Source organism: Aulonocara sp. 'chitande type north' Nkhata Bay, linkage group LG22, assembly GCF_057382095.1.
Source record: "Aulonocara sp. 'chitande type north' Nkhata Bay isolate Kocher_YH1m ecotype deep benthic linkage group LG22, A_spYH_male_GT1.1, whole genome shotgun sequence".
Taxonomy (NCBI): Eukaryota; Metazoa; Chordata; class Actinopteri; order Cichliformes; family Cichlidae; genus Aulonocara; species Aulonocara sp. 'chitande type north' Nkhata Bay.
The window spans coordinates 32,219,075-32,235,703 of record NC_141364.1 but is presented as its reverse complement, the minus strand read 5'-3'; the positions used below and the strand labels follow the sequence as shown (position 1 = coordinate 32,235,703).

Genomic DNA, 16,629 nt, shown 5'->3' with positions numbered 1-16,629 from the left:
AGACTTTAGGGGGCAATGTTGTACAAATAAAGAAGTAATTGCTGCTGCCAGGCTTGCTCTTTTCCCCTATTAGAAAGGGCGGGGGAGGTCAAGTCAGCTGTAGCACAACTGAGATACTTTCCCATGATTACAATTTCTTAGCAGCTGTGAGCAAATATTGTTCATAGATTCCATGCTTTCTCAGTGTATCCACGGGCTCCGGATTGAGCTCCGCTTGGCCGAACCATAAGGGCTGAGAATTCACAGCCTTCAGCAGGTGTGCTGGCGCAGAGATGAAACAACTGCCGGCTGGATAGCTGCTCTCAACTGGTATCAAATAACACAAACACACAGGACCAATTTGTGCTACAGAGTCAGCAGTGAAATGCTCTCAGATCCAGTCCGCGGGGCTGTAGCCAGGGCTCATCGAGTCTGATTTTACAGGGTCTCTTTTATGAGTTCTTTACCTTTCTCATTTCTAGACCTGCTGAAGCACATCATACAGCAGCCTACACTTCACACAGAAGCAAAGGCTATCCATTAGTCAATGCCACAGCGTAAGGAGAGCTTCTGTAATGGAATCATGAGAGCAAAGCAAGGCGTATAACTGAAGGATTTTAAACGGCGGTACATGGGGAACGGTGACATTTTGCTGGAGTCTTCCACTCACTATCACTTCCTAATGGAGACATAATAAGCACTGTAATCAATACACAATTTTTTTCCCATCCAAATTCAAAATGTTCTAAATTAAAGTGAGGCGGGGGACATCTAAATGAACAAACAGAAGGACCCGTCCTTCAAGCCTCATTATTGGTCGTTATCTATCCAGACTGAGTCAGCAATATTGAGAAAATGCACAAGGAAAATTAGGAATGTGGGCAACAGCTCAATGAGTACGACAATAAGATGTTGATTAAGTGTAGATTTAATTAAAATGGGGTTTTTTTTCTCCTGTTTGTATCTGCAAAGAAGCTGCAGAATGTACTGTGTTGCATTTCATCTACTGAGGCTGTTTTGGTGACAGTTAAAAGACCTCTGTGTACAGATCTTCACCTCTTTGTATGCTGAATGCTGACAGAAATCCTTTTCATTTGCGAGCGGATTGTACTTTATCCAGTGGAGAGGTTTCATAGGCAAAAAAAAAAATGTCTGCTCTGTTCTGCATCATGCTCCTGGCAGTCTATCCATGATAAAACACCAAGCAGGACTCAGATCTCTGCAGGTGGATACTGCAACAAGAGACACGCAGAAAAAAAATGCCTTTGTGCATTTAGTCCGCTCAGACAAAAATAATATGTCTCACACAAATAGGCTAATAACATCAAGGAGCATGTTGGCAGAGCAAAAACTCAATTATGAGGCGTCAAAAGCAGTTTAGTTTTGATTGTGCTTATTTGATTGTGCAAATACGGCCAATTTAACTGCTCCTTAATTCAATTATGGCAAATATGATAATAAGGCTAGTTTGCTGAAATGTGAGAATGTGGTCGGGCCGCCTGCGGAAGAGAGCATCTGCAAGGCTCGGTGCTGAACGCTTTGTGCGAGAGTAATAAAGGCTGAGAGAGATAACGCTGTGGGGAGGATAGTGTGCGGAGAGAGCGGTGTGTCAGTGCATGTGGGCTCTGAATGGAAAAGAGGAGATATATCTTCATAATATAGTGTTGAAAATCCATTCAGCGCCGTCCATTCCATACTTTTTTTTAAATCTGACGACTAAGGGCCCCTCTCCCTCGCTCTCTCCGTCCTCCTGTCTTCTGCTCACTCTCTGACATCTACCAGGTGGGGGGGGCGATAAGTAAGTTGCTGACTATATGATTTTTGAATGTTCTTGTGGATTATTCGATCGCTCCCCGTGTGTCTGAGAGGGAGATTTGTGTGAAATATTTCAAAACTGATATATAATTTTTACCTCGCTGGATAAAAGAGTCACAGAGACACATCTGAAGCTAACAATGGCATTTTTCATTTAAGAGAAATAGATTAGGTGGGAAATCACGTTGCATCTAAGTCACTACCTGAGATGTCCTGCTGCTCTAATCTAATTGTTTTACGCTACAATCCAATGAGACCTGTCAACATATCATATGGGGAGGTTTTTCTGTGGGTTTCTGTATGCTGGATTGCATAATAAGGGACACGGACATTATATGCCAGTGGTGGTTTAATTCAAGTCAATTCAGTTTTATTTATGTAACGCCAAATCTCAACAACAGTCATCTCTAAGTGCTTTATATTGTAAGGTAAAGACCCTACAATAATACAGAGAAAATCTCAACAATCACAGTACCCTCCTTTGAACAAGCACTTGGTAACAGTGGGAAGGAAAAACGTCCTTTTAACAGGAAGGAACCTTTGGCAGAACCAGGATCAGGTTGTGGCACCAACCTGCTCTGAGCAGTTGGGGATGAGAGGAGGAATATGGGACAAGAGACACACTGTGGAGCAAAGCCAGAGATTAATAATAACCAATGATTAAATGCAGAGAGGTGTATAGAGAGTGAAAAGAGGTGAGTGAAGAAAAAACTGCCTATTGGAGTGTAACTAAGGGAGGTTTCAGGGTCACCAGATTCAGCTCTAACTATAAGCTTGGTCAAAAAGTAAAGTTTTAAGCATAATCCTAAAAGTATGGACATTGTCTGTACCTCGAATTCAAACTAGGAAACTAGTTAAACACAAGATGGGCTCAGGAAAAAAAAAGGCCACAAAACATACAAAGAACCAGGTTTAAGGCACTTCCACATTGGCTTGACTTTTGCGACTCAACGTTCATCTTTAATATACAGTCTATGTTGCAGTCACTACGTAACTAGAGCATAATTTCCGAATTACACACAGTTTTTGAAGTTAGCGATGTAGTGTCAGTGAAGGTAACTGATAAAAAAGTGACAAATGACACTGACTAAGAACTGAGAACTTCATCTAAACGGCAATAGGCCACATCAACTCCAGCTTCCTAGTTAACTTAATAAGGTTCTTACTGACATTAATACTGATCTTAAATACCAGTCAAATATTAGTTTGCATCCCTAATGTGCACCCCAACAAATGTTCTTCAGGGACCCAAAATCCCTCACTGCATCCTTCCTCATTTGCATCCCAGTCACTGTGTTGCGCTTGGTTGCTGGATGGCTCATCATCGGAGATAAATGATGCTGTGAAATGGCGCAGCAATGTCACAGCGTGGGCTGAGGTGGCTGCATGTAATACAAGCTTGATGCCAAAGAGTGAGTGAGAGAGAGAGAGAGAGAGAGACACAGACAGAGGCGGGTGGTGGGGCGGGGTGGGCCGAGATAGTGTTGCATCAGGACAAAACTTAGGGATGCCAGCGGAGTAGATGAAAGAACGAGATCAATATGGCACAATTATTGTACACTCACTCTAATTGATGAACACGTGGCTTGGAAGGACTTCCTTTCTACTCTTTAAACCTTACAAGCCAATTTTAGCCCAATCGAATCGGCTCAATAAGGTCTATTAAGTCAAAGTGCTTTTATTTACCTTGCCATTGGTATCGGAGGACTTATCTTTATTTTTAGGTCTTCTGCTGCGAGGTGCTGTAAACTATCCAGGGAAATTCCACTGCGTCAATGCAACACTTTCAGTACTTTAAATTTATAATCCCTGAAATGCAAACTCTTCCAACGTACCTTCCTATTGTACACCCTCTACAGGAAATGTAACAGATTTATAATAAAGCGACTAAGGGACTAATTATTCCACTGTAACTAAATAGAATTTCACTACATTGTATTTGAAATTACAATGTAATTATAGTTACCTACAAATGCTTAAAGTAAAATGCTTACATTAGAATGAAAAGGTAACGGGTCAGGTAAAATAAAAGCACAACTGAATAATAGAACATCCATCATTTACATCTACATAATGAATATTAAATAAAGATTTAAAAAGGCAAAATTAATCTACTTAGTCCATTAATTCAATTGTACTTACAATTTAAGATTGGAAAATATTTGTTACTCTGAAAAATTAACATGAAATTATGCAGTACTACTTACAGTATAATTGTTTATTGTGTCCTGTAAAAACCTGACTTGTTACCTCTTATTCTGGTCTGCCTAGTATTTGTAGGTAAATATAAATACAGATCAAATAATTTCATTAAATTATGGGGGAATTACGCCCTGAGTCGTATTTTAAAATGTTACTGCAATCAGTTCTGAAAATATTCAGTCTCCAGTCCTGCTTGGATGCTTTAATTGAGCATTTCGACTCCCACTATGGCTGGCTCTACAAGTAGGGAAGGGAAGGACTGACCATAAAGTTGATGTGTATGGCCGTGGATGTGCCGGAGTGCCTATCTACAGGGATTCACAGCCTCCCTGCGGCGGCCATAAATTCACCCCGTGATTGGAGAGAGGAGGTAATGAGGGGGCCTGGCGCACTACTTGGCCACACTGCCAGACTTGTGAGCGCACACACATTTCTTCGTAAATAACACCACCACTGACCCTGACAGCAGTCTGATCATCTCGGTCTGCCACAATCACCTTCCTGCAATAAATCTATCTAATTAACTCTGCAGCTGAAGCCCAAGAGTCTCTCCTCCAGTCAATCAGAGGTTTCTGTGGCATAACAGTTTCTGACAGGACACAAAATTAACTGAATAAAATTAAAAGTCTTTTGACTGTGGCGTTCTCGCTTTCTTCCACAATATTAATTGTTGTTTTCAAAAGTGCTGGACGTGTGGAATTGATGGCCGCAGAATACAATTTAGTTCAAGGCGGACAAATGGCTTTTAAGTTAATGTCAAAAAACAAGGGCTGAATTTTCTTTGACAGCGTGTCACTTAACTAGATGTATTCCTGTACTGTGCATAACGGCGCGCTGCCTCGGCTTGTTTTTCAAGCGGTCTATTATTGATATAACACTCAGATTGAGTGGAAAATGGGAAAAACAGCACAGAGTGATGATAAGTGGATTAGAAAATTGCCTCCGTGCCCTTTCAGAGGCTTGAAAAGTTCCTTTCTTCTTCTTTACTTTTGACTCCAACCAAACCAAACCCAACCTTTGCTGACCTTTTGCGTGTTGCATCTGAGTAATTGAATGAAAAACCTGGATAGAGTTAATTGGCTGTTTCCATATACTCTGAAAGCTGCTGATAATTAATCAGAGAGAACAAAAGCCACTACATCACCACCTAATTATGGGTGAACACTTGGCAGGCTCGACACACAGGATCCTCATCGGTGCGCTATTTCTTTTATCCGCGGCACGTCTGTGTGTGTGTGTGTGTGTGTTACCTGCAGTTTTGCCTCATTACATTCCCAACAATAGGTTTTGATTACAGCGAGGGAAAACATTCTTGTAACATATTTCAGATGTTTGGAATCGTTTGTCAAAATCTAATTACCTAATAATTATAGAACGTCAGAGAAATGTGTGAGCAGGCTTTTCTTTCGAGACTTTCGAGTTGTGGAAATGTAGATGAGCTTAAGGATAAGATTCATCGCCTCACACATCCAAGTCCCATTTGTCCCGGGGTTTTAAGTTATTACAAATAAATGTATTTAAAGTATAAAAGGTCATCGCTGAGTATGATTAAACACTGTGGGCGAATGCATGAAAAAAGGAAGCTCAGCCTTGTGTTTTCAGGGCACACAGACAAAACTAGACAGAGGTTGTTTTTAAATGAACGAGGTGCTGCAAAGAAGGTGGCAAATTTTGACTGAAAGTTAGCCGTGTAGCCACCATGATCTGACCCACTGGTTTGTGAACTGGTGTTCAAACCCTCAACTTTGGCTGTTGCTGTGTTGATTCTATTGAGCCAGGTGATGCAAGCATGGTGTGGATCTGACTGCAACACCAAGGGATGTTGCACCTCGTACCTTAGTGACGTGTCAATCACAAAGTAGACCGATCATAAATAGGGCTCATTATGTAAACAAAAGAGCGGTCATGGCACCAAAAGTCCAAAACAAGACTCAATAGGTAGAGAAGACACTAGTAAACGTTAGCATTGGTAGCAAAGATTTGCTCTTTAAAGTTCTTAAGTTCTTTATGGGAGCAGCCTGAATGCTCAGCTTTGCTGCTCAACCCACAAATATATGTTCTTTACAAATTTGGCTCCATTTAGGAGAAAACAAACAGGCTTTCCAATTGTATAAGATTTACTGCCAATAAGTATTATTACAAATAAGAAATAATTGACCAAACACAAATTTCATTACATTTTGTGCCAAGTTTAGAAAATGAACATCGTGTTATGCTAAACAAGGCCTCAAAATAGTGACTGAACGCATAAATTTAGAGGAAAGTGCTCACTGAGGTCATAGTTGGAGGAAGCCAAATGTCATTTCCCCACAGACTTTCAGAACCAAAAGCTATGTCCACTCTTTAAACTGTGTAGTTTCTAGAAATGACAACAGTAGGCCAGGTTTTCAGTCTCCAGGGGTTGAGGTTAAAGTGATATTTTACCTTGACTTAGTATTGGTAGAAGTAGCAAGCTAGTGTTGATGAATGTAAATAGGAGCAAAAACACTGAATTTCAAATTACACTGTTATTCAGCTGTCAGCTTAATGGCAATAGATCATGTCATGGCAACTAACCAGTTCACTTAATAAGGTCAGTATTGACACCAGTCTCTGGAGTCGAGTGCTGTTTTCCTGCAGACTTTTCCACTATTGGACTTGTTTTTGTAGTCAGAGTCACTCCTGATGGCCATTAAAAAGAATGCATGTTTAAAGCAACACCACTGGCTTCACTCAGATCTAGAAACTCTGTGCATCTTTTTTTTAATAGTCTTTTCAAAGCTGTCGAAAAATGCTGCACAGACACCAATACCTGCCAACAATGGCACAAAGACCTCTTGGACTTTCTGTTTGTCACATAATTATATACATATAGACTTTTTTTGTCTAACAGTTGGGCTTTGTAACAGAAAACCAACATGAAACGGGGTTTGTGCTTATTAGCATTGTATGGTTCCATTAATCTGTAAAGATATGTGAGTGATGACCAGCATACTGCACTGTTAGTTAAAGGTACAGTGTGTAGTCGAAGGAGCTTGCAAAGAAAAGCGTCTGGACTTCTTTAAGTCACTTGAAGACGTTTCACCTCTCATCCGAGAAGCTTCTTCAGTTCTAAGGTCAAATGGTGGAGAGTCCCAGATATAAACCTAGTGGGAGTATCCCCCCACAGAGGGACAAAAGGACCCCCTGATGATCCTCTAATCGCCTGAGCCAAGGTGTGAAACTGGGTGTGGGTCCCAATCAGCCAGAGTTTCGGGTGAGTTCATTGTGAAACCTGGCCCCACCTTATCATGCGAATTCCTGAGATCAGATGGCCCAGGATGTGAGTGGGCGTTAAGGCGTCTGGGAAGGGATCTCAAAACTGTGTGGTACAGTGTGTAAAATCTCACCACTAGATGTCAGTAAATTGCTGATCGTGGTTAACTGAATTCTATTTTCTTATCCCTCCAAATTCAAGTGCATAATCATAGCTTTGGTGGCTGCTTTAGTCAGCAAAGAGAGATCAAATCATTAAATTCTGACTGTGCAGTTGCAGCCGGGCAGCATTTTTTTTAGTACTCCTAATGTTGTTCAAATATGTTAAATATATTTTAACATATTTGAACAATATAAACAAAGAGCAATAAATAAGAAATAAAAAATGGATATGAATGAAATATTTTATGTTAAAACTCTGGTTTTCATCTTTACTGAGCGTACCCAGATAACAAAGTGACTCCAGACTGGAATCACTTTTCTATCTGGGTACGCTGTCAGTCCGCTGTTTAACTCAGCTGTTAATAAGCCGGGTGAGAAGCGCCCACGCTTATTTACTCTGGAAGAGGCTGTCAAACTTTGTGAATGGAGTCTGATAAGACTTGATGAAGCTTACGTCTGATAATACAGATGCTGAGGTGAGTTGTTGTGGAATTGCTGAACTTTTCTGTTGATAAGCGCTGCTGTTTTTGACACTGTTAGCTGGTGTTGGTGTGTCGTCCACACTAGTGGATCTAACATTATTGAACTTAGCAAATAAACTCTCATACAGAAAACTGTTCATCAGAGGCAAAGTGGGAATTTCAGGGCACTCAAGATTAGCTGTCATAATGTTAGCTTATAACCAGCTAATGTTGTTGCTTAGCTGACTCGTTTTCAGCTGTCTGGAGACGAGAGGGTTGCATGTTTAATCTGGTGACCATAAATAATTGCGACAATATCAGGAATAAATAGTTATATCTATGCATGATTTCATGTGTTAGAGCCCTGGCTTCAGTTCAGGAGATGAGGCTTGCAGAGAGGAGGAAGAGGATGACGTTTGATCCAGATGCGGTTGAATTGTCCCTGTCCTTCACGTTTTCACTTCATTGGTGAAGGAGACCCCTTCTCAGATGACAAAACAAGGGTATCATCCTTCATATCTTGAGTCTAAAGATGCAGGCACAGCAAATCTCTTCTCCTCCGCCTTTGACGTAGCAAATATGTGGTCAGCCTCTAGCCACATGCATAAAGCAGGATTAGGTGAAGCAGTGATGCTCATTTCAGCCACTATATGCAAAATGACAGGCAACATGGCGGCTTTCACAAACCAGCCCACTCCCAAGTGTTTTTAATTTTTAACTCTTAAGTTTATGACAATGCATCCATTTGATGGAAGATGTAATTACACTGTAATTAATTAAAAAAAAACTATAACTGCTTCACATGACCGACTTTCACTGACAGTGCCTCTGTGAACATAGCACTGCAAACAGTGGTTCGTTGAGATAAATACCTTCAGCATGCTAACATGCCCAGGCGATGTTTAACATGTGTCCGCAACTTAATTAACCACGTGGTTGAGCTAACAATGTGCAAATCAGCTAATTAAGAGGCAACACCTGATGCTGGTTTCATTATTAGTTTCAGGTCTGCTGATGGTGCTAGAGGAAACATTAAGAGTGCTAAATACTACAGTTGTCTTAACTAGAAAAACATGAAAATCTGTCGACCAGTGCTTAAAGCATTCAGTTAAAGACAAAACTGATCATAAAGTGATCTAAATCTCGAGCTAAATGTAGCTGCATAGTAATGTAATACAGGAGTCATTAAAAATATCGACTTGCTCGGTTTGATGACTGATTGAGCCATAGATGTTTTTGCTTGTGCACTCCTTCTAGAGACAATTATGAGCACTGAATGTAAGAAGATAATCAAACACGCATTGATCGTATACTGCAACTTCTTTTTAACACTCCTGTGACTTTTCCAGCTAAACTAACCCTACAAAAAATAAACAAATAAAACAACCTGCGCTGTCTCATTGTTTAAAGTGAAAAACAGATGCGAAACATTTGATTCGAAAAACTGATCAGACTTCTGTAACACCAGCTTCGAAGAGGTTTTTTGCTCCTCTAAAATTGAAAAGCGTCACATCCCAACATAAAAACATTTTGCCTTTCCTGTGCCCCGGTTTATAAAAGGACCCCATCACTTGGTCCAAAGTTTGCAGTAAGTAGGTGCAGGCATTATTTATTTTGCAAAATCGCTGAATGCATTATCTTCATTTCTCAGTCCCTGTCATGATTCTGAAGATGAAAATTATCTTTGAGATGCCCCTTGTGTGATAAATAACTGCATTCCTTTTCATTAGACACTGACTTTCCTTTGCAGCAGTTTACTCTGTAATCAATTAATTAATCATTCCACCATCAGAGACTTTAGTTCAGTGTCTGATGCTGGCACCAGATTATATTTAATTATTTTATTAGACTTTTTTATCTTCAAGATGATAGCAGACGGTCATCTTAAAAAAAAAAAAGAAGGATATTTTTTTCTTTCTCCTTCTGTTTCCTCTCCCTCCATTTCTTCTGCCCAGTCCTTGTGTGCCTTTGGCATCAGCCTTTTATTAAGGGATTTAATATCCACCATACCATAGGGCCAATTTTCCTCAGGGCTCCTCTTTCCCCATCTTCTTCTTTCTCTTTTTTCCACACTCACATACCCACACACGAGCAGCATGGCAGGAGCTCCATCTTAAAGAAATGAGGGGAGCTGGGGAGCAATTAGATTCAGCTGGAGACATTTTAATGTGAATTTCTCTCAAATGCAGCGCTGCTTTCCTCTGGAGAAATCTCAAAGTCAAATATAGGATCTTTGATCATTCACAGCCATATGGCATTGTGAGGCTTGGATCAAGATGATGATGATGTGTGTGTATGTATATGCATGTGCTCTGATGATGTCTTCAAGGTCAAATCATGCAAAACTAATTCAAATGGCATACATCCCATGGTACAAATGAATAATAATTAAAAAAAAAATACATGGCAGGGCGGTAGCTTTCGAGATTATTTGCAAAATTAGTTGGAAATGTGTGGTTTTAAAATAGTGAGGAAGTCAACACTGGTTTGACCTTGGAGTCAGCAATTATTATATCTGCATGAGACTGCACAGATTGCATCACACGCGTATGGAGAGTGTGTGTAATCAAAGCCTGTAGATAAAGAGTTTGAGTGGTGGAACACTCTGACACTGGGATTAGCCGAAGCCGGCCTGGTTACGGATTGACCTCTGCAGGATAGTGGATGTGAACGGGGATCTTACCAAATGCCAGAAAATACCAGAGATCTCATACCTCATTCTATAGCCCTGCCAAACCCTTACATGGTGTACCACCAACACATTTTGACATTTAATTCTTGCATAGCTGATTAATATATGGAGAAAATATAACATTTTTCATTTGCTTTCCACTCAGTGTCACATGTCACCTCACAGTGATTATGGCATTCTGTTTTTTTTAATATGATAACAGAAAAAGACTGTAATGGCTTGAAACACTACACGCAAAGTGCTAAGAGCTTTTGCTGCCCAACCGTAACCACAGTTATCGACTGCAATCAAAGCTCTTTGCTTTGCATTCCCACAGTCTCTGAAATAAGAGTACAGAAAAAACCTGTTTCTGTCTCAACAATTATTATAACTATAACTATTATAATTATAACTTTCTCAAGCACCACAAAGGTACATATATGTCCCCAAGGAGCAGGGTTTTCAGCTGGTATAAAAAAAGAACATAAAAAATCCATCCATCCATCCATCTTCATCCGCTTTCTCCGAGGCCGGGTCGCGAGGGCAGCAGCCTAAGCAGAGAGGCCCAGACCTCCCTCTCCCCAGCCACCTCCTCCAGCTTATCCGGGGGAACACCAAGGCATTCCCAGGCCAGCCGAGAGATATAATCTCTCCAGCGTGTCCTGGGTCTGCCCCAGGGCCTCCTCCCGGTGGGACATGCCCGGAACACCTCACCCAGGAGGCGCCCAGGAGGCATCCTTGTCAGATGCCCGAACCACCTCAGCTGGCTCCTTTCGATGTGGAGCAGCAGCGGCTCTACTCTGAGCCCCTCCCGAATGGCTGAACTTCTCACCTTATCTCGAACATAAAAAATGAATGTGCATAATTTATAAAGCTATGGTCAAATTAGTAGTTTATTAATTCCCTATTTGGGGTGACTGTCAGTGGCGGTCCTAGCCTGTTTGATCTAACACACCTACACCTTAGTTCACAGATTCACTTTGTCTATTGTGCATTTCTGAGATTTCACACAACCCAGGATTCAAATCATGAATACATAATGAGCTTGGATTTACAACATTATAAATGAAATGTGCTCTATTTGGAAGCAGCGGCCCCCCTCCCCTTTCAACGGGTTGTGTGTGAGACTTTAAATCATCAAACTGTAAATTTTAAATTGTTATTGATCCCTTTATCCCTAGTCCTAAAGTGTATATTTATTTTCTTACTCTTCTTATATATATTGTTTGTTTACTTGCCTCATTGTCTCGTGTCTCTATATACTGGACTGTATGTAGCGGAGATGACAATAAAGTTTACTTTGACTACAGCAGCGAGCAGGTGCACCGAGGGCTCTCGCGCTCACTTTTCGTGTATAGAATTTCAAAAAAACATTGGTGCAAATTATAAGTCTGTATCATAATGTCTGGTGTTTTCGTGTTTGTTGTTTTGTTTTTATTTTGTTTTATTTTGCGAGTTGGTTTTTAGATGCCGCTCCAGCCGGTCAGAGAATCCCCCGCCGCCCCGCCCTCTCCTCTCTGCAAACGAAGGGCACCCTTACTCCCAGGAAATGGGCGATAGAAAACCGATCGGGGCCTATGCCATTCCCAATATGCGCTGGCTGACATCGGGGCAGCATGAGTACGAGCATTTTATTTTATTTTTTTTGCCGATGCCCGTGATGCCGCCCATCACCACGATGCTGCCCCGTGCAACCGCTACTGGTGACTGTGGTATCCTTGGGCAAGATACTGAACGCTGAGTTGCTCCAGATGTGTGTGGATGTTAGAAAGAAAGCACTTAAACATAGACAAAAGTGCTCTTATGAATATGAGTGTGAATGGGTGAGCTAGGCATGTTGTATAAAGCACTTTAAGTGCTCAAGTAGAGTAGATAAACGTGCAGCGTTAGCACTATCTCCTCATGGCAATGTTCTCAGCTTGAATATTTGTTTTCTCTGTACATAGTGGGTTTTCTCTGTGTTTTTACTGCTAAGGTACAAAGATTTTAATTGTATATTTACATCAATTACTTAATTACTTTAGTTTCTATGAGTGTAGCATCTTACATGTCATGATCCTTGCAGGTTCCAGGGCTTATGTTTACTTTTTGTTCCTCTCTTAATTTAGAAAAAGCATCTTTGATGACTTTTATTGTTGGAATAGGGGGCTCTGTGGGTCCACCTATGGGCGGAGATGCTCTGCTTGGATTGTCCTTTGCACACCTGAGAATTTCGGTGGTGTAGCAGGTCTCCTCCAGCCTATTTGCTGTGATTGTGGTAATCAGACCCTTTTTATTTGCTACTTATCCTTCTGCTAATCATTTACTATCACTGTTACTCTGTCCACTAATGGAGTTGCCAGCCTCATCCAAGCCACATTAACCTGTTCTGTTCTGCTCCTCCACCACTCATCTCTGGAATTTTGGAAGAAGGACTTACCTGAAACCTGAAACTTGACTCAGTCACTCAAACCTCCAAAGCTCCTCGTTGTGTTGCCGCTGTCACAACAAAGTCTCAAGACTCACACTTGCTCCTTTTAATAACTCTTTTAAAATCATCAACAGTGTCTTGAGTCTGAATCCAGAGTTGTTAGGTTGTTAAATATGACAACCTAACAACCTCTATGCAACCAACAATCCTCAAAGTTAAATTATATAGAAACACAAAGCTTGTCTAGATTATATTAAGATTTTATAGTCAGTGTAATCACAGCCATAACTTTGTTTCATTTTGGCTGGGCAGCTCAAACATACCACAGTATCCATGAGGTTCAGTAAGTGAGTGGTAGAAAATTCATATTGCTTTGTATTTAATGCACTAGCAATAACATCACAGGAGCTGAATTAATCAAGGACTGACCCAGAATTTAAGAGTTTGAAGCTTGGGGATAGGATGCTTCTCAAGGAAATACAGGGGGGATTTGGGCAGATTTTACCTTGAAGTTTTTACACAAACTTACTTTCTATTTAGGAATCAGAGGTTTTCTGATGGATTTGTTAATGTTTTTTATAGTGCAAATTTAACCCACTTCCCACCAAGACCTGACTTGAGAGCTGAAGGCGATGGACGGATGGGACACACTTTAAGGAAGGTGCTTTCTGCTGCTCCTTTACTTTCCGGGGTTTACCACAGAAGATGGCAAACAATGCCAACCCCTGCACCAGAGAGCTGCCACATCCTTTAAGGTACTTTTTGTAACTACTACTTCAAGTATAGTTTTTGTGCGGACCCAAATACAGACAAACGAGAGGTGGGTCTGACCTTAACAGAAAGCGAGGTGTGGCTTGTGACAAACAAAACTAACAAGACGAAAACTAAGATAAAACCTTAACTATGCAGAACTAAATACATGAAACCTGAAAAACACGAGAAGGTGACACTCACACAATAAATACACATGTCAGGTGTCGCTACTCAGACAATACCGCCACATAAGCGTTGATTTAGAAGAAGTCAAAAGTGGAAGCAAAGATATATCCAAGCTTCTGTAGCGGATGATGATTAAAATGGCGGTAAAAACACTCTTGTCTTCAAGCAAGAGCGGCCACATCGTAATGCACCAGGTTACAAAAACTGAGAGGTGCAGGAACGAAGCCACAAAATTAGAAGCAACACCAGGGGGCGACAGCGAACAAAAAAACCCTGTGAGGGTTACATTGACTCTCTTCACCATCTTGTGGTACAAATCGGTACTACATGAAATGTTAGTCTTGGTCCACCAGCGACACTGAAGCTAATAACTGAAAAACAAAACAAAAAAACGGCTGGATGGATGTTCGTGCATAAACAAAGTACTATTAATCAGTCCATTTGAGAGTCAACAGTCAGACTATGAATAGGTTTGTCCATGAACATCAATATACATCTATTATAAAAACAACTGAACATTCACTAATAAAATAATTGTTGATTAATTAGGATGAATTTTAGGTTAATTAAATAATTAGAACAATAGGATAAAGAAAGTATTTCTCTTCTTCTTCTTATTTGCTACTATATATTGCTTCGGCTAACACAGTGATAACACTGTCACCTAAGAGGATGTACTGGTGCAGTGTGTTATCAGGACACTCAGGGAAAAACAAAGAAAATGCAAGATCTATTGTCCTTTTCCTCCTGAACTTGCCTGGGGATAAATGAAAAAGGCTTTATATCTGCCCCAGGAAAAAAAGAAACGAAATCCTCCACAAACCATCTCAGTTCAATGTGAACATAATCAGTAAGGCAATCTTTGACTTATTTGCTCCTGCAGGTGTCAGGGACTTCAAACAAAGTGTGTTAAAGGAAAGAAAATGAGATATGATTTCATAAAAATGCCCGAAATAATGTCTGCTTTGTTTCACAAGATGTATCCACAGCTGAACAAAAAAAAAGCTTGTCAGTTAAAATTTCAGCGTAAATAAGAGAGCTATGAAAGTAATTCCTGACAGCCAAAAGACATTTACAACAGAAGAATATGGATATTTAAAATATGCATTCTTTAAAAAATCACTTTCAAACATCTCTTTAAAAAAATGACTCCCTGTCTACCTGTCACTGTCAGAACAATGAAGTAACTCAACAGACGCCAATTTTACATGGTCTATTTTTTATGAAGTGCTGGGAAGAGGAAATTCAAAAAACAATATTTTACTTATTGCAGGAAAGAGACAAGACATGTTTACATGTTTCACTGTCAGCAGAGACGAAAATAACAAATAGCAATTACTGTCATTCTGTGTGAACATTTTTTTTCCTGCCACAAGTATTTTCTTAAAAGAGCAAGTCTGTTTTTCTTAAAGCTATTCTCCTTTTGTTTACAGGAATACCTCAGCGTTTTTTCATTGCATTTGAAGGTTGGAAAACTTCTGACCAGGTTTTCAAAACATCTTGGCCCCAATTTCTAATGCAGGATTTCCAGTGTAATGTGTTATTGTCCTCCAATAACAGATCTCCCAGGACCACAAAATAAATCTGGTTTCAAAGGCTGAGCATTGATCTTATTTGTCCTTCTACTTACAAAACTTATGGTAATCTAAACTAACAACCTAATGCACTATCCAAATGACCTGACTGACAAGAAAGTAACATCTTATCTATATTCTGTGCAGACTCCATGTACTTTAGGTGAGCCAGTCCACTAAATATCAACCTATATTTGTATAGAAACTGGCCGGAGCAGATGGCTGCTCTTTCCTGATCCTAATTCTGCTTCCTTCTGTTAAAAGAAAGTTTTTTCTTCCCACTGTCACTAAGTGCTTTTCATAATTGGTCATGTGATTGTTGGGGTTTTCTCTCTGTTACTATAGGGTCTTAATAAAAAGCCTTGAACTGTTTCTTGTTGTGATTTGGTGTTATACAAAAAAAAAAAACTAAACTGAATTAATGTATTCCAATTAGTCAGTTAACACAGTGAGCGATTTGCAAATTGCACATCTCTTTGAACATGACGGTTAGTCACCACAGGCACTATCCAGTCTTCAGACAAAAATGAAGACAGAAAACCAAACAGCACTGACGTTTGTAGGGTACTGAAGTTGGGCTAGCTCAGGTGGCAGAGCAGGTCAGCCACTAATCAGAAGGTCGGTGGTTCGATCCCAGGCTGCCTCCTGGCTGCATACCAAATATCCTTGGGCAAGATACTAACCCCACGTTTGCCTACTGGTGGTGGTCAGAGGGCCCGGTGGCGCCAGTGTCCGGCAGCCTCGCCTCTGTCAGTGCGCCCCAGGGCAGCTGTGGCTACAATGTAGCTTGCCATCGCCAGTGTGTGAATGGATGGGTGAATGACTGAATGTAGTGTGAAGTGCTTTGGGGTCCTTAGGGACTAGAAAAGCGCTATACAAATGCAGGCCATTTACCATTTATATTAGGATGTGCTACGTGGTGGCTAACTACCACTGGTGGTAGCTAGCCACCATTGGTGGCGCTGTCACTAGGTGTTCGCTCGCTCTGCGGTAGAGTATCACTTCCTGTTCCTGCTCAAACACAGTGGTGTTTCTGAGTAGCTTATTTGCTTAGCAATTTAATTAACAACTTTTAAATACATTCTTTTTCATAGTATAATCTTCACGTGCTTCATTCGAAGCACACTTTCTGTGTACTCACTACCTAATTTATAGCCAAAGTATTCACTCACTGTCTCTGTA

The 16,629-nt window shown here is 40.5% G+C and overlaps 1 long non-coding RNA gene across 1 annotated transcript in view; it reads left to right on the top strand.

Annotated features, from left to right (window-relative positions):
• LOC147304485 (uncharacterized) overlaps positions 1–15,462 on the top strand; it is a 37,215-nt gene extending 21,753 nt beyond the window's left edge. Inside the window, exons 2-3 of the long non-coding RNA XR_015126891.1 lie at positions 13,517–13,689; positions 15,307–15,462. This is a non-coding gene — a long non-coding RNA (uncharacterized LOC147304485). The remainder of the gene's footprint in view (positions 1–13,516; positions 13,690–15,306) is intronic.
• Positions 15,463–16,629: the final 1,167 nt, after the last annotated feature.